The sequence below is a fragment of the Cryptomeria japonica genome, chromosome 5, assembly GCF_030272615.1.
Source record: "Cryptomeria japonica chromosome 5, Sugi_1.0, whole genome shotgun sequence".
NCBI lineage: Eukaryota > Viridiplantae > Streptophyta > Pinopsida > Cupressales > Cupressaceae > Cryptomeria > Cryptomeria japonica.
Genome location: NC_081409.1, coordinates 522,494,275 through 522,513,434, shown reverse-complemented (window position 1 = coordinate 522,513,434; position 19,160 = coordinate 522,494,275). Strand labels below are relative to the sequence as shown.

The 19,160-nt window shown below is 39.8% G+C and overlaps 1 protein-coding gene across 13 annotated transcripts in view; it reads left to right on the top strand.

The window, feature by feature from the left end:
• LOC131060938 (uncharacterized) overlaps positions 1-19,160 on the top strand; it is a 198,006-nt gene that overhangs the window by 94,454 nt on the left and 84,392 nt on the right. The window lies entirely within an intron of this gene.

The window sequence follows — 19,160 nt, the reverse complement described above, 5'->3', positions numbered from 1 at the left end:
TTAGTTATCTTATTAACAACAACATGAATGCAATTCTTTTTCTGTAACTTTGGGAAGGATTGTGATGAGATCCATGATTATGCCTTTTCACTTTGGATCAGGCCAAGAGTACAACCAATCCACAATAAGTTCCTCTTGTACTTGATGGCAAATGATGCTTTCTGCCCAATGCTTGACTAACCCTGAAACTCCCACGAGGTTGAGGGTTTCCTTATGTTGCAAATGAGCTCACCACCATGTCTTTGCTGTACTACTTGGATATTGTTATGAGCTTTGTAATATACACCCTTGTTTTTTTTTCTGCTTGAGTTTGTTTTGGAGAAGTAGATGGAGATGGAGAAATAGTTATTGCAATAATCTTATTTGCAGCAATGAAATAACTTAAATAACTCTTCAAATCACAATATTTAGGAATGCTCACAATGCAATAATTTCAGAACTGAAAGTACAATATTTCATCAAAGTTTTTGATATCCAGATAGTGAAATCACTTTACAATGAAATATCAAACATACCCATTTGATTTGAATGTTTACAAGACTGATTGTGCAATTAGAAATTTAGAACATCAACCTGGAAACACTATCCTGGATGCCTGTAATGTCCCCATTTTTGGAGAGAAATTAATTAATTAAGTTGTCCCAATTATTGATATATTTTATGGATAGCTTGATTAATTATTTTAATCAATAATATTAAGTTAATTATTTATAAAGTTATCAAATAAATTAAAAATTAAAGATGACTTTATATTTAATTAATTTAATAAAGTGACAATTTAAATATTATTTCATAAAGTCAGTTCTAGAAGCTTTTGGATGTTGGGGTTAAAAAGTATTTAAGGAGATCAAGATGAAGCTTCAAGGGAGATTGGATTTGGATGTTGATTTGATTTGGGTTTTGTGGAACTGAGAAGTGTCTGCAGACTTTGGTATTTGGGAACGTAAACTCCCATAGACAGCATAACTGAGGGAGTACAAGACCTTCCGAGGGGTTGCTATTGTGAGAGGGAAACACCTCAGTCTTCCTAAGTGTGCTTAATGAGCTTGCTTTAGCTTTCATGGTGGTTGAGTATTCAAGGCATCTTCAGACTTCCCGATTGAGTGTCCATTTTGCTTCAGTTTTCATCAAGGATAGAAGGCGATTTTTATTAGTGGATGGTTGGGGGTAGAATTGGAGGAGTTTGGTCAATTTGCAGGTCTGATAACAAATCGACTTCAGTCTTCATACCACCGATTTGTTCATTATTCCTCATTTGAGCATTGAAGGGACATTTTGAAAGGATATACATCTTTGGAAGCTTAAGGCGATTTCTGGTGAAGGAGAATGAAGGAGATTTAATCAGAATTCGGCATCTATTTCAGGTCTGAGATAATTCATATCAAACTGGTGAAGACCCACGATTTTGTTCGTAGCTGGCTATTTGGGCATCGAACCTTAACTTGAAGAATAGCACTACATTCAGAGGATAAAGGTGATCAGTTCTGGACTACAATTGGAGGTCAGCAGCAGACATAACATTTATTATCAGACCCTTATCATTTGCAGCAGGGGCGATTTCTGAAGACCAGCAGATTGGGTGGATTGGAGCCCTCAAAAATTACGATATTGCTTGCTTCTTACAGTCGCTACACTCCAGGTTCTCTTGTCATTATCATTCATTGTAATCTCAGTCATATGTAAGTTGCCATAGCTGTCATTAGTCCTCAGAAAACTGAAAATGGTCAATGAATATCAGTTGATGTGTCTTATTATATCACTGTTATTGTAATGTCTCATTTAGCCATTATATAAATGAAGAAGAAAGAAGACTTGATTGCATCCCATACATGTTCTTTCTGAGGATGTTTGACAACTGTTTGTCAAAATGTCAGTTACTTGTTTGTCAATGATTGAAAGCCAAATTTGACATGATACATCTTTCGGAAGTTGTTTATGCGTTCTTTATAATTACCTGTTGTGACGTTTTCACACATCGCCCCATTGCAAATGGGGACCCTTGCTTTTTTGCTTTTTAGGGTTTTTTTTTTTTGGTCTTTTAGGGTTTTGTTAGCTAGCCTTTGCATTTTGAGTGTCGCCCAAGTGATCACATGGATAAGCAAGTCCGGCTTGAGTGATGTCTTGATTCTGAAATTTGGCTAAGTCTGGAATGTCCTGAAATTTGGGCTAAGTTTGAAAGTCTTGATCCTGAAATTTGGCTAAGTCTGGAATGTCCTGATCCTGAATTTGACTAAGTCTGGAAACTGAAAAACCTCAAAAAACTAGATTTTGCAATATAACTCCTGGAGGTCTGAAACCACTCTCAAACGTCTTGAAAGTATATATGGAATATAACTTAAAGTATAAGAACTTATACTTAAATGTTATATTCCATTAAAATTGTCCTGATAGAGAGTTCGAAAAGTCAAATTTCGCTCCTGACCTTCACTGAGGATCCAGAGCGAAAAACGCTCCTGTCCCTCTCCAAGGGTCCAAGGCGAATCGCTCATGTCCCTCACCAAGGGTCCAGAGCGAAAAAGCTTAGTGGAGTCATTCCTGACCTTGTTTGGACAAATTGAGACATCAAAGGCATGATGGAGGACAAAATGAACGTGATAGAGCATCCAGACTTGATTAAGGACGATGAAATGATGGAGTATTTGTCTAGAAAGGTAAATTCGCTCCTGTCCCTCACCAAGGGACCAGAGCGATTTTATTCATATACACATTTTTAGACCTTGTTTGGACTCGAACTTTTATTCATGGTGTGTAAAGAGATGATATTTTCCTCCGCGAAGGAAATTTGAAGTGAAAAGTAAAAAGATTTGGCCCTGAGAGCAAAAATCGCTCCTGTCCCTCACTGAAGGACCGGAGCTTGAATTCCAATTTCGCATTATCCTTGCAAGATTTAAGTGGTTTCGCGATTTGAGGAGGTCAAGGGAAGTATGTTTTGCCCGTTGAATATAACTTAAGTACGCCACAATGAAGAAAATCGGCCTAAGTAACAAGTTCGCCCCTGTCCCTCTCCAAGGGACCAAGGTGACTGGCTAGGGCGCTCCTGTCCCTCTCCAAGGGACCAGAGCGATTTTCCGTCAAGACAAGATTCGGGCAAGAGAAAAACAAGTTTTACGTTTGAGGTGGGTGAAGGAAGACGCAATCGATCCGTTGAAGATAATTTTCGAAGCTAGCAAAGGACGAATTGGCTTGTAATTGCAAAAGTGCTCCCGTCCCTCACTGAAGGACCGGAGCTTGAATTTCAAATTTGCACTGTTCTTGCAGGATCAAGACAATTTTATGATTTGAAGAGACCAAGGAAAACATGATTTATCCATTGAATATAATTTGGAAGGCTAACAAAGGACGGATAAGCTTGGATTTGCAAAATAGCTCCTATCCCTCACCAAGGGACCAGGGCGAAAATGCTTTAAAGTGCACTCATTTCAAAGATCGAATAAATTGAACTCGAAATTCTAAGTAAAAATGCCATCTTGGACGTAAAAAATGAGGTCTTGGACGTAAAAAACAAGAAGTGTGAGGTCTAGAATGAGTTCGCTCCTGTCCCTCATCAAGGGACCAGAGCGATCTTGTTAATAGCCATTATTTTTCATGATTGGGCGCCAAATATCCTTCAAATTACATTAAATGCCATATTCGATAAAACCTTGAAATATTTTTGGCATTTAATAAATGTGTGTTGGTATTTAATAATTAATTTAAGCCTTTAAAAAATCGAAATTTTTTAATTGTAAAGGCATTTTAAATTAATTATTATTAAATTAAATTTAAAAAGAGAGCGCTTGGGATATTATTTTAATATTTTATAAAGGTCGGCCTCTCCTTTTATTAAATTTTATTTTTTTGGCTTATCTTGCAAGGTCGGCCTCATGGGAGGTGAAATGGTGAGCGCTCTATATATTTGGGGTGTGTTTTTCATAATTCAAATCATTCTTGCATTATCTCTCATGCGAACTTGAAGAGCAACTTGAGGAGGGCGAAATTCATCTTGAAGACTATTGGAGAGGAGAATTTCTTGCTAGATTGGAGGATAATTTCCAGATTTTTGAACATTCAAAGGCGAATTTCCAGATTTTTGAAGAGGAAGGTGGAGTTCTTTTCCAAGCTAAAGGGGGCGCATTTTGCTAAAGGGAGTCTTGATCTACATTTTGCCTAGTGAATTCTCCTATTTTTGCATCATTTTTTAGAATTAATTCCCAAGTGAAGGTATGGCGTAATCACCTTGGCACCTTTTTTTTGAAGATTTAAATTTTGCTTTGAAAATCCTAAATTAGGAAATAATAACTCAAGATTTATCATGAAGTTTCCTAATTAAAATCTTGAATCTTCCTTTTAAAGTTTAATTTTTAGATTTCAAGATATATTACTAATTTTGAAATGTTGTGTAGGTATCAAGATGGCGACTCCAAAGCCCGGAGGATCTACAAGCCAGATCAAGGACGGTCTCCTCCAAGGACGATCAAGCAAGGACAAGGGCGACCTCCTCCAGCCTAGCATCGACAAGGACGACCTTCTTTGGACTAACGTCATCAAGGGCGACTTCTCCAATCCAGTATTCCAAGGCGAGGTACAACAATCATCCTGCAAATCAAGGACACAAGAAGTTAGAACAAGGGTTCGTTGAGGAAGCAAATAGTTCCAGATGAATTAATTAAATCTAGCTTCTCAACAACATCAAGTTGAATATCTACCAAGTTACAAGTGTCAGACGAGGTGGCATCCTAGTCATCACTTCTCCAATCAGTGTGGTCCACCTCAGCATTTCCAGATTCAATGTACCTAACTCATGGAAGGTGGCACAAACTCCGATGTACCTACCCCAGCTATCCATTGGTTGAATTTTCTAGAGAGGACATGTGTCCAAGCAATACAATTTTATCATTGGTCAAGCATTAAATGTTATGTAATGGTTGTAACAAACCCTAATTAGGGTTTTCATTGTTGAATCTTGGCCATTGATCTCGAATTGATCTAAGCCATCGAATTGTATTGAGGGCACTATATAAGCCCTGGCATTTCATTTTGTAAAGGCTAATTAGAGAGAGTTAGAATATAGTTGGAAGCAGTTAGAAGACAGATAGAGAGTAGTTAGAAGGTGATTAGCTAGTTGATAGAATAACAATTAGAGTAGAGTAGAGAGAGAAGGCAAAGATTGTTTCCAAGATGTTGTTGTAAAAGACTTGTAACTTCATTGAAGAAATGGTGAAATTCATGGGTCGATTCGACAATTTGCATGGTCTTTATACTTCTCATGTTTGATTTCATGTTATTAGATGAGTGGAAGAAATGTGCTTGATTGATGGTGGAATTCATATATCCATACTACTAGCAGTTTGTTGATTGCAAACTTGCCTTGTGTAGTCAACTGGAATCATTCAGCTTAAGCTTAACTTCAATTGTCACTTCTTCATTGATATGCATCAACCTGATGGTGTCTATGCCTGCAGTGATGATTTGAACATCATAAAGCTTTCCTTCGAAGATCGCACTAACCTTGTGGAGATGTTCCTGTGATGTCAAAACAAGACTTAGTTAGAATTTCATCAAAGATCATTCATTGTTCTTACATTCTTAGTGTTAGGATTAGATCCTCTCCTCGCCCTCGTCTTTTTTCCTTTTTTCAAGTCAAAGCTAGTAAGATCCTGTGTTCCAGCAATATTCAAAGCAGATCAAAAGTTCAATCATCAAATGTAAGTCCCCTTGTGATTCCAGCAAATCACATCATACCACAGAGAGCTTATCCACACGTAGAGACCCTACATACAAGAACCTTGGAGTCATCCTGATTGATCCTTTTTCGCGATATCTTCAGCAATCAGAGGCTTTACTCAAGAGAGGATAAGGTACCTTTGGGTATTTTATTCTGTGTTTGATAGTGTACAAAATACACGTCAACATTACCCAATCAATTATAGTCGCTGTTACTAGTTAAAATCAGTCCAAAGTGAGTTGAAAGGCCTCATAACCAAACTGAAATTTCTGAGACATCATACCAGCAAGACACAAACTTAATAACAACAGGTTGGATAGTCTACAGTTGTAAATTATCCCTTGTATTTTCAGTCATACACCACAGGGTATATTTCAATGCCACACCTCCATATGTACTCCTTTGTCCATAAAAATGAGCACACCTCTAATATCAAACCCTAGGCCGCCCCACAAACAACAAAACTTCTCCAAAATGGGATTCCAAAGCCTTCCCAAACTTTGCACGCCTAGCACAAATGGTACAGCCCAGCTGGATAAAAAGCAGCCAGCAAATAAGGAGATGAATCTGAAAATAAACCTCTTGAATCTGCTCCTTCTTTGTCTTCTCAAAATCTGCTCTTATTCCACGACTCAATACTGAAGATATAACTGTAATATTTCACAAGGAAGCTCAGCTGTGATTCCTAAGTGAAATCACCAATAAATCCTCTAGGTTAGATCTTTAATAACAAAGAGAATGTCCCTTGCAAGGGTTTTTGTCATCACAAAGCTACAAGACGATTAAGTTCAATTCAATGAAATTCTATTTTCAATATCAAATATAAGCATTATGAGAAATGAGCTCAAACTCTATTTATGTTTTCCCCAAAGCTCACGCCCCTTTTTAGAGTTACACCTTTTATTTAATTAAAAATCACATTATGACTCCCAATATTGGTGCCTACTTCCCAAAGTTCACTTTATTTAATATTTTGAAATACACCTTATCACTCCCTAGGTGCCCATTTAGTTGATTTTTTAATTAATAATGCTAAAGGTATGATCTGTTCATTTTCCCATGTTGCATCCTCTACTGGCAAATTCTTCCACTTTGACCAGGTACTTGTTGTGCCTTGCACACTCCCCGTCTTCGACAGGGTCCCCCCTTTCTTGTTTTTTCCGTCTTGTCCTTGCTCAGGTCTTGAGTAGGGAGTTCTGGTAATTCGCAGAGAAGATGCAACAGTTAAGAATTTCAGACAAAGGAGATGATCCTGCAGGAGATTGAGTCAACCTGCTTCCTAAGTCCTAAGAAATTCACCTTGAAAGTTGATCGCAATTTCGTTTGCAAAGGGGAAGGTGAATGAAGAGTCTGATATTGTCAAATCGACGTCGCTCATTAGCAAGCTTAAGGCTTGAAGCAAGATCCATAAGGCAAATCTCTGCCTTTTGACAGAATTGCAAAGTGAACAGGGTGAGTGAGCGTAACGTTTTTCAAAAAATTGACAAAATGAGTCAAGTGTGAGCCAAAGATTCAAAAGTTGGCCTAGTGGGCCAAAATTCAAGTCTAAATGCAACTAAACGAAAAATTTCGGCCTCTGAGAGAAAAATGTAAGCTAAAACTATCAAAATCGGCCTAATAGGTAAAAGTGCAAGTAAAAAGAAATGTTCTTGAAGCCGAAATTTCACTTAAAGGCTTAGAAATCAGCCTTCTAGGCCGAAATGCGAAAAGTATAAAAAATCGCGCAAAGGAAGCATTTTGGCTGATAAATAAAGGTCTTAGAGGCCGAAAACTTAAGGTTTTCAAAAAACTCATAAAGTTGCTCATAAGCCGAAAAGGTAAGAAAGACGTTAAGTTAAAATCTCACAAAACGATTCAGAAGGCCGATAAAGTTAAATCGCACAAACAAGCCCAAAATACCGAAAAAGTCAATAAGTTCATAATCGCGCAAAATTGTTATTTAAGCCAAAAACTTTAAAAGTTCACATCTCGCAATCTCATTATTTGGCCCGAAAAACTTAAGGTTAATAAAGACTAAACCGTTCAAAATAACAAGTTTGCAAAATCGTGATCTAGGCCGAAACACGTAAGAGGCTATCAAAATCGCCTCTTAACCCAAAGTTGCTTAAGAGGTGAAATAAATCGCGCAGAAAGAGGAAAAATCCCGAAAAAGCTTCAAAACTCAGTCTTCTTGTAACCCCGAAAATGGAGCAAAGTAGAAAGTCGCGCTAACAAGCCAAAAAACCCGAAATCATCCAAGGAGTCCAAGTTCGCAGTATAAGCTAATTAGCCGAAAAGTTGTAATTCCAAAAAATCGCGCGCAAGCTTGCCATTTCACTTTTCTTTCCTGAAAATAAGAAAAGGCGTTAATTTTCCGAAGAGTTGATAAAACGAAAATTCGTGCAATATAACACCCATGTCCCTGAAAATCTCATTAGGTTTCGATAGCTTACAACTCCCAAGATCATTCTTTAAGCCGAAAATAACAAAAAGGAAATCGCATGAGAAAGTGAAAAGGGAGAATAAATTTCAAAGTCGCTATTAAACCTCATTCCGCCGAAGTCATTTACAGAGGAAAATGTGCAGAGGAGAACCCTAAGCCAAAATCAGACAGAGCAGGGAGGTCGCCCAAGATCATTCTTTAAGCCGAAAATTGTAAAGAGAAACCAGAATCGCATCATATAAATCTCATTTGAATCAAAAATAAGTTTAGAATCGCGCAATATAGGTTGAGTGCTCTGAAAATCTTCAAGTTGCAAAATCGCGCAAGGAGAATATAAGTCGCCTAAAATATCAGTTTGCCCAAATTGCTTAAAGGAAGGGGAATATCATTTCCACAAACTTCAAACAAAGGAGGCTATCTCCTTTCAAAGCGGGCTCTCCTCAACAGTTGTATTCAGCAAAGTTCCTTCTCATTGTTGTCAGGTAAGTCAAAATTTATCTTCCCCATGGTTAAATTTTGAAGGAATCATTTTTGTCTTGTTTGCCTGAGGTTAATATGTAACTGCATATAAAAAGGGAAAATTTTAAAGATTGCAACCCAAGTAAACATCCAACAACAGTACTCAATTGTCAAAATTCGACCTCTAGCCGAAATGTGAGACTTGGGCAAAATTTAGGAATTCTGGTCCAAAATACGGAATACATAAACTCCTCTTTCCGAAACTGCAAATGCAGAATCATCTTCGAAACGATCATCATTTTACAAAACTGAAAATTCAAAACGCTGAATCGTGCAATCCAATAACGTTTGCTCTTTCCGCCATTATCAATCAAGTAGCATTTTTTGGAGCCCGCTCCAAGCGGCAATAGTTAAACAAAACCAACCTGATTTTCAGCTTCAAATAACATCTAGTTTCCGGATGATCAGGCTCTATTTATTTGAAGTGTCATGCTTTTAGCAATATGTTCAAATTCCGATTTCCCATTGATCGTTAATTTTAGAAATGCTAACGCCATCCTCTATTTTTGCTAACCCGTTTTTGTTGCCTTATCTCGTTTCGTAATCTGTGTCCGGTTGCGCAGGATAGATGCCTAAATCGGCGGTTGAGTCCTCAAAGACACCTGGCACAACTGGAACGTCTTGAGTTTCCAAAGCTGACATTCCCTGCAAGGTCGAAAAAATGAAGTACCAGTACCAAGGGGGAGGAGTTAGGGAGTCGAAGGTCTAGAGTGTATGGGAGAACATAGGAGACACGGACTTGGGCCACATAGATATCCAAGATTTCAGGAACATGGTGTACTCTCCAAACGCCTATGGCAGGCCCAGATGGATGATAGAGTGATATTGCTCAGGCAGCTGGTTTCCCTCCGGCCGTGCAAAATTATGAATTAGTGGTTGAGGTTGCTAAACATTATCAGCCAGAAACCAGATTAGTGGTGCTAAAGGGGATGGTACTAGCTGACTTCACGCTTGAAGCCCTTGGGGAGGCATTTGATATCCCATTTCTAGATAATCCCATTGTTACAACTATTGATGAGGCGCAAGTCGCTTACGACATGAATCCTGCTAAGTGCAAAACATTGATAAACCAAGAATGGTACAAAGAAAGAAGACCCCCAAGCACTAGAATCAGTAAAAAGACCCCCATAAGCGACTTTCACGAGTATGGTGATATGGTTACCTTACTCAGCTGGGTCATGGGACTTCCTCAATCTAATCTTTTTGAGGAATAGATGTTCTACTTTACCGAGTAGGTCTTCGCTGGGAAGTCTAAGTTCGACTGGGCTCAGATCATCAGCGACAATATCCATACATAGCTAGTTGAGCTTGAAGAAAAAAAGTACTTTGCCATGACTTCCTACTTGGTCTACATGTTTGCCCGACACCAACCGCTGATGGGGTTAATCAAGAAAGGTGAGATCGGGAATGGGCCAAATCAGGTGAAGGTTTACGATTGTTACCCTTAGCTGCATTATTATGACATTGCCCAAAGAGAAAAGAATAACATTGCATATGCAATTGGTCATTATGAGTGTGTTAATGATGCCTGTACAATGCGCTTGGTCAGATTAATGCAAGGAGGATTGCATATAAGGCTCTCAGAGCAGGCTATCACTCTGATCTGGAGATACGATGTGTGGTTTATCTAGTTTCCCAGGTTCACTTACATCAGAATAGCAGGCTTTAAGGGAACACCATTTTGGCTTCCGCGCTATCCATCAGATAAAATAGTCCTTATGGAGGTAGCAAGACAGGCACACCCAGCGAGCAGTCTACTCAGAGATAAGAAGCAATCCGGGTTCACCGTCCCCATGATTTTGGGTACTCTTGATGCGCATTTCAAAAATTCGGTACAAGCTGAAGAGTCATTTGCTGAATTGGCATCCTATGGCTTACAGGAACATTTCCCTAGGAAATGCTTTGATCATGATAATTTGGCAAAAAGAGCCTATGGCAGGCACTACAGGGCCAAGGCGTCGATAGAGGACTATTGGAGCAACTGTTCTGATGACTTTGAGGTCCGTCGGCGTGAATATTCTAGGCTGAGTGTTCAGCAAATGCGGCTTTATGAGTACCGCTAGGTCCCATATCAGATGACAGACAATGGGAATTGCTTGCAAGTCTGAGAATTTGAAGCAGTCAAGAACCCCTTGCTAGGCATTGATTGGACTCGAGACCCAATCACAAATTTTGAGGCAGTTATGGAGGCTCCTAGAAGGTACACCGATTACTGGTTATCCCAACAAATTGAGAGATTGACCCATGAAGGGACCCAATTCACATACAATCTAATGGGTAGTCTCGATTCCCAGTCTTCGGAGGATGAAGGAACCTCAAGCGCGCCAAAGGAAGAGGTTGAGAAACCTGAAAAGAAGAGAAAGAAAGCAAGGGCCAATAGAGGGACTCAAACATCAAAAAGAACAAGGAGAGAAAAGATCCCCATCAAGAGGCCGGAGGTTACTTCACCATCCAGGGACCCCAGTTCAGAGGATGATGTGGTTGAACTTGACTACATACCCGCTCCGCCTTCACAGAGTGATCTTGTTGCATCCGAGGCGAATAATCCTCAAACGCAAAATGAGCAAGAAGCAGAGGTAAGGGTCATTGGCTCGGATGAACTTGGAAATTAGGTTGAGGAGGGAGAGATTGCATCTGATCAGGAGACTGGTAAGCATGAGCTCACACAGGGAAGTAGGCATCAATTGCAATTGAATGGCGGCGACAAGGATGACACCATTGTTGAGGGAGAACAAAAAGGGGATGAGACTCAAGAACCCGACAAAACTGAAGAGCAACCATTACAGGAGGATACCCGACAATTGTTCAACGAGGTAGGAGAGAACTCAACCATGAGTAAGGGATTGGATACTGCATCCGTTCCTTCTATGACCGATCAATTGCAGGTAGGCAGTGAGTCAGCCGAAGCCTCCAAAGAACAGAGTGGGAATCTGGCAATTACATCTGGACAGACCATCCCTCAGGACTGGCTAATTGCTCGTGCGCAGCGAAAGGCAGCTGTCAAGCCACCAATTAACTTGGAGGATATCTTCTCTCGAATAGGAGAAATAAAATCCAAAGGCAAGAAAAAGCCAAAGACTTACTCTAGGATCACTAAGGATGAGCAAAGGAACCTCATGATTCATATTGCCACCCCACCTGCAGACAAACCAGCAGATCAAATTGCATTGGCTGATTACAATGTTGCGACCATCCCAATAGGGCGAGCCACCAAAGAGCAGGAGAGGGAAGAATTCAGAGATGCCGTGCAGAATATGCTCAGACAACTCGATGAAATGACCGTTGAGAGAGATATGTACCGAGCTCGTGCTGAGCAAGCCGAAGGGTACTTTGATCACTTGTTGAAACCATTGCAGCATGCCGCTAAATCCCATGTTCCCCCATTGGCACTGGCACAAAAGACTACAACTGAATTTGAAGGAGTGCGTGACACTGCCATGGCCATCAGGGAGTGGGTCCAGAACATTAAAAAGAAAGGAAAGAAGATTATTGGTGATGTATTCGAAGTAGCAATGGGAATACAAGCAACACAGATCAAAATGCTGGAGGTGCAAAAGCAGTACACCAAGATCCAGGAGGTGGTTGCCTTAGCTCGACCAATCATGAGAGCCCTTTTTTGGACTCACGCTCGGATTCCAACAATCCAGTCTATCCTAAATCCGCATAATATCAATACTTTCAAGGAGTGGTATTGGATTGTTTGCATGAAGATGGACATGGCGGCTACTGTTAAGAGGATATAGGAGGAATGTGAGATGGACCTATCCTATATTGAAAATGGCGGTGAAGATGTTCATAAGGCCCTGGTCATTGGCTGGACAGATGCCATGAAGGATGCAGATGTATTGTCACGATTGGATGCCAGGTTGAGGCTCGATAAAAATGCATACTCTATGGAGGACGTAGAGTGCATCAGCAAGCTGCATTCAAACATATTGTGCTTTGAGGATCAACAATCGGATTGGTGCGAGCGACTAGGGATAGTCGACTCTAATCTTGAAGGAACAAAGTTCAAAATGTGCAATCCTCCTTTTCCCCCTAATGAGGAATTGTTTCCCATTTGTATAAAATTCCAAGAGTACGTTCGGGAGGAACATGCAACACACCGGGACATTTGGGAAGGTTACTTGCATGAAGAGGACGAATTTGTGGAGAAAAAGTCCATTAAGGGGAAGGAAAAAGTGCTTTCCTAAAATATATGTTTCTTTCAAAATTTAAGTGCACTTTTTCAGACATAAATTTTCTTTCCCAACTGCCAAAGTTATTGTAAATTTCGAGCTCCGTGCAAGTGCACTTTTTGGAGCAGCTTTATGTTTGGTAGTTATTAGTTACCTATTGGTTGTTGTTGATATTTTGCTTCCCATTTATGGGTATGGGAAGCTTTGTTTAGGGGATGAATCTGGCCCACTTATCTAAGTTTAATCTTGGCCATCCATCCATTTTGAGAACTCTATATAAAGGAGTTAGTTTCTCCTTTAATTGTAGGCAGAAAGTTAAAGATTGTTGCAAAAACTCTGGCAAAATATATGCAGATTTTTAATGGATGTTAAAGCTGTGTCCTTTTTACTGTGAGTGCATGGTCCTCTTCTCCACGTCTTTTAAATTTCTGCAACTGTATTTAATTTTCAGACAGTTTGTTTATGCATGTATTTGATGGAAATCTTGGCTCATACCATTAGAAAATAGTTGATTGTTATTTCCTCTGTATGGTTAGTCTGAGCCCAATTTTATGCTAAGTTTGGTTGTTAAATCTGAATGAATAGGTGTAAGAGTCCAACATTTGTATTCAACAGCTTGAAAATTCAAAGTTCCTAGATGATTGCACTGGTTTTTACCTAGTTGTGCTAGCTAGTTGGCAAAGTAATTTCTGGTTATTTTAAGATTTCCGTCTATGTGTTCAAATATGTTGTCTTAGTTAAGCTAGCTAGCTGTTCTTATTACTCTCTATCCTTATCCCTCTTTTTTAAAAAAGAAACCCGCAAGTCAAGCTGAAGTAGCATCATGTTAAAAGCAAATCAGATGAAATAAGACTATAAGATTTTAGGGAACTTGTGCGAAACCAATTCTGTCTAACCGTAAGTCCCCTTTGTGTTTCCAACAAAACACATCAACTGTTGAGCTATCCTGCAGTCAAGACCTGACAACCGAAACCTTGAGGTCATCCCCCATTGATTAATTTAAAACAGCATTAGGGATTTCCTTATCTCAAGGGAGGATAGGATACTTAGCATTCTATTTTGCGTTGACCAGATGGAGTCGTAGTTCCGCGATTTTAGCCACGTCAACAGTAGTCTTTGATGATCCTCTTTCGCAAAGTACGCTCCTTGTAGTCAATAATGGCTTCAAGAATAAAAATTAACCTACCCTTCTCATCTAATGGTGGCAACTTTGATGAAGGAACCACATTATGCTCGAGTGCATTTTTGAGCCTAAGACATATTAAATACATTATGCATTTTGTTATTACCGGTAGCTCTAGCTTATAAGCTACTTCTCCAATCTTTTTGGAGCTTTGAAACGACCATAGAATTGGGGCTTAAGCTTGTTTGACCCACTCTTCTTGATGACATCCTTATGGACATATGATACGTATAATTATAGCAATATTCTTTGAGGTGCAGCCATTTAACCCATGCTATTTGTTGTCCCGAAATATAATTCTTGAGATACCCTTCCACCCATTTTTTCACTATCCCCGTTTGCCCATCTATTTGTGGGTGGTAACTAGTGTTGGGAGTGAGTTTTGTCCCACTCAATCTTTAAAGTTCCTACCAAATGAGGCTCAAGAACTTTCTGTCCCTGTCACTGACGGTGCTTCTGGGTATCCCATGAAGTCTAAAAATCTCCTCAAAGAACAAATCAGCTACTTATGCTGCTATGTATGTTGTAGAGATGGCAAAAGAATGTGCAAAATTTGTCAACTTGTCCACTACAACATATATGCATTCCTTACCCTGAACCTTAGGTAGCCTAGTGATGTAATCCATGGAGATGCATTCCCATCTTTGATTTGGAATGGATAGGGGCTAAAGCAAACTGTTGACGTGTATTTTGTACACAATCATACACAGAATAAAATACCCAAGGGTACCTTATCCTCTCTTGAATAAAGCCTTTGATTGCTGAAGATGTCGCAAAAAAGGATCAATCAGGGTGACTCCAATGTTCTTTTATGTAGGGTCTCTACGTGTGGATAATCACCAGTGGTCGTTGTGAATGCTGTTTCATCAAGGGGCCTTATGTCCTCCAAGCTGTAGGAACAAGATTTCTCTAAACTAACAAATTCTCAAAAAAGATCAAAGGGGTAGAGTTTGCAAGGGATAAATTCTAATCTAATCCTATGAATGGCCTAATGTAGGCTTAGATTTGGCAAGATTCTACCAATTTCAATATTGCCATGAGATAACAACCCAACTGAAATCGATGCGATCTTCTAAGGTAACAAATGATTTTTCAATTCATCAAGGATCATGGACACTACCACAAAGGCACATATCCAAAGCTCAATGACGATTGAAGGTTTAAGTAATTCAAGTCTCTCCAGTTGACCACACAAGGCGTTCCCACAATCAGTAAGAAGCTAGTGGTTTGGAACGTGAATCTCACCAAAATCAAGCCCAACACTTAGTCCTTCAAACCTAAATACTACTTCGACTGAGAATGATTCAAGAAAGTAAACAACCATGAAGATAGCCACAAGAATTGCAATAAAACACCATAACTTCAATATTTTATTGATCTCAAAGCCAAAATAGACAACAATTGCTTGAAATTCCTTCTTCAATGCTCAATCTTTCTACAAAATAACTTTCTTCTCTCCAAAAACTCTAAACTTCTAACTATTTCTTATTTTCTAATAACAAAATGAAAATGAGTGAGGGTAGATATAGCATCCTCAATTACAATGAACGGCCCAGATCAAAAGAAGATCAACGGCTGAGATTCTGACACCTAAACCCTAATTAGGGTTTTATTACAAAAGTTCCCTTTTTATTGCACAATATTAAATGCATAGCCAAATATTTAATTTGGCACAAAAATCTAGGAAACATAGACCAATGACAATTAAGGTGCCATGTTAACAACCTCTCTTCTAGAACCTTATTCCCTTTCCAATGCTCCTTTTTAGCATATGCAATGAATTTGGACACGATTCCCTCAATCTCAGCAATAGGAATCTCAGGAAGATTCCTCATTCGTTCCTCCAAGTGAATAATCTGATCAAAGGCCTTGAGAAGAGTTGCGTCCCATTCAGGTTCGAGTTCCTTAATTTTCTCAATCAGGAGCATAGTAGTAAACATTTGATCTCTTTGTTCATCTGTAATAACATTCTCATCTTTGCAAAAGATGACTTTGACCCTTTCTTCCAATTCTTGAAGATCCACATCTGTCTCAACTTCGATCCTTCTGCCAAGAATAGTACATAAAAACCCAAACACCTTGTCCTGGATCGGATGGATGACCTCCTCTACTTGATTGCATTTGGTGCTGGTGTCCTCGAAGAGAACTTCCTTCATCTGGAGTAAAGTAGACCACTGGAGTAAATTATGAGCTCCTCCATCCATTATTTTTTCTTGTGCTAAGATCTTTCTTGGTGTTTGCCTGATTACTTGAAGAACAGGAATGATAACATCTTTAGTATGAGCAAAGGCGGCTACTGTTATCATTAGGTTGTGGATGATCTCAAGGACCTGGATAGCTCGATGGATGGTCTGCATCATTCTTGTTGCAAACTCAACGGCAACTGTATGGGATTTGTCAATCCAAGAGCTCATAAGCTGGACCAAGCTCTCAACTTTCTCTGCTTCACCAACTGATTCAAGGGGAAGTGCTTGCACAGGAGATACTGCTGGATCCTGACGTCCCAAAGGCTGACTGAGGTGACTAAAGTAGCCTCTCCAAGCACCTCTCTCTCTCTCAAGTTTTCTATTCTTTTCCATTTCTTCCTTAAGTTTATCTTTAAGCGCCTCAAATGAATCAGTAGCCTCATCCAATGCCTGCTCGGTGGTGAGTGGACCAAGCTCAACGGTTTGTACATCATATTCTTCTGCAAGGATCTCACCCTCGTACTTGTCCACTGCCGGTGTAGCTATCTGCAACTTCCTGGACCCTGTCTCATCTCTGATCATCTTGGACATTTTGGTGGCCTTCTTCTTTTCTGTTACTCCCTGAGAATCTCCAACAAGGCTATCTAAATCAATCACATTATCTTCGTCTTCGATCACAATTACCCTTGTTAATCTCTCCTTCAACCAATTTGGAATGGCGGACCTTGTCTCTCTAACTTGTATTTCTTTAGGTAGTGACTCTTCTTTCCTGAGAGGAGACGTCGCTTCATCGTCATTCTGGTCTTCATGTAGCTCATTGACCTGGGGAGATTGACTTGATGAACGCTGAGATGCCTGTCCTTCTTCATGTTTATCATTCTGAACCATTGACTCCATAGATTCCTCAACTTCAAGTGTCCTCTTCTCTTGTCGAGAAGATGTGCCGGATGAGCGATCTCGATTGGCCTCTTGCTTCTTCTTGGAAGATTCTCTTTTCTCAGGTCTTTCCTTCCTCTTCGCACCTCTATGATGGGGATTGCCTTCACTTACGCTTCTGGGGTGAGGATTGCCTTCGCTTGTGCTTCTAGGATGAGGATGGCCCTCACTTACGGTTGCTCCTTCTGCCGACCTTTCCTCCAAAGTAAAAGTCATTGATATATTTTGCTCTCTCAACTTTTGATGTTGCACATCAACCCATCTGCGAGTACAGGACAAAACTGGAGCCATCAAAGTTTTCAAGTCCACAACCTCAGGTTCATTCCAATCTATCTTTACTGCCTTGTCCTCTCTATCATAAGAGGATTGGAGGTGCCTGCCACTGTCCTGAGCTTGATCGGCCACTCTGTAAACTTTGCATTTCCTGATGAAATCCAAAGGCAATTTGGAATGCATCTTTCTTTTCACTTCTAAATCATCTGAGAGATTCATCCAAAAGTCTTCTACCTGACATTCATGCTTGTATTTTCTACCAACTGTCTCCTCTATATGCCCATAAGGATCAAAATTCTCTCTCAATGAAAAAAAATGAAAATGAATATAAGGCCAACTCCCTTTCTGCATCATCTAAAGCTGGAGCATTAGGACATACTCAACTGAATTCCCTAGTATGATAGGTACAGGAATCCCATTTCCATGCCTGTGTCTGAATGCCTTCGCATAAGCTGCCAACTGCCTAGTCACCTCAAGTAGTACTATTCTGTCTGTCGGATATCTTGGCAACATATATGGAGGTGAAGGACACCCATGAACTCTGATATATGTAAACTTCTGGAATTGGATAAACCAAGCACCATACCTCTTTACAAGTTCTTGTGCCTCTTGAGATAGCCGATTATGAATCCCGCCTTGTAGTGTCCTGGTGATGTTCATTGTGAAAGTATCATTGACTAACTTGTAATTACTCCCAGGTGGATGATGCAAATGAACATAAGATTCACAAACTCTGACTTCTCCAGGTCCTCTTCCAATCGATCCTCTGTGAGGTAGTCCTGCATATTCAAAACTCCTAATCAAGGCATATATGATGTATGAGCTCATGTGGAAGGATTTAGTAGCCTTCAGTCTTCTCAACTGTACGTCCAAGCAATGGCTAATGATTCTAGCTCAATGAATTGTTCCTTTTCCTTGAACTATCACTTGGATAAAGAAGAACATCCACTTCTCAAAATAGAAGGCTTGAGGAGCCCCTGTAACTCGATTGAGTAAGGTTATCAAATCTCTGTACTCCTCCTGGAAGTCGATCCTATGTGGTGTGTTGGGAATCTTGTTTAGGCGAGGACGACTTTTGAGTAGCCAATTCTTGTTGATGATGCTCAAGCAAGTATCTGGATCATCTTCGTACATGGATCTAGCTCCTTCCAAGCTTTTGTAAATCATATCTTTATGTTCTGGTAGATGAAGAGCTTGACTGATAGCCTCATCTGAAAGATAAGCCAAAGTGTTTCCTTCCTTGGACACGATCGATCTTGACTGTGGGTCATAATGGCGAGCACACTCGATCATCAGCTCATGGCAATGGACTGCTGGAGGGAAGCCGGCCGCCTTGATAATGCCACTCTCAATTATTCTCCTTGCGACAGGTGATGGCTTTCCAATGTAAGGGACCTCTCGAAACTTCTTCACACTGAAGTTTCCCAAGTTGGTATCTCCAATGTTGCTCCATTTTGACACGATCTTGGTCTCCATTTCTTCATTCCTTTGATCTTCCTTCATGAGGGCTGGACGACTGGTGGATGCTCCTGGCTTTGGGGTCGCCATCTTGACACCTACACAACATTTCATAATGAGCAATATACCTTGGAACGTAAAAATATAGATTAAGTTTTAAATTTAGGAAACTTCATGATAAATCCTTGAATTATCATTTCCTAAATATGACGATGCAATTGGAAATTCAAACTTTCAAAATTTCAAAATTGGGCTAGGAAGATCTTCACCATACCTTTCTTTGAGAACTATCTCTAAAAAA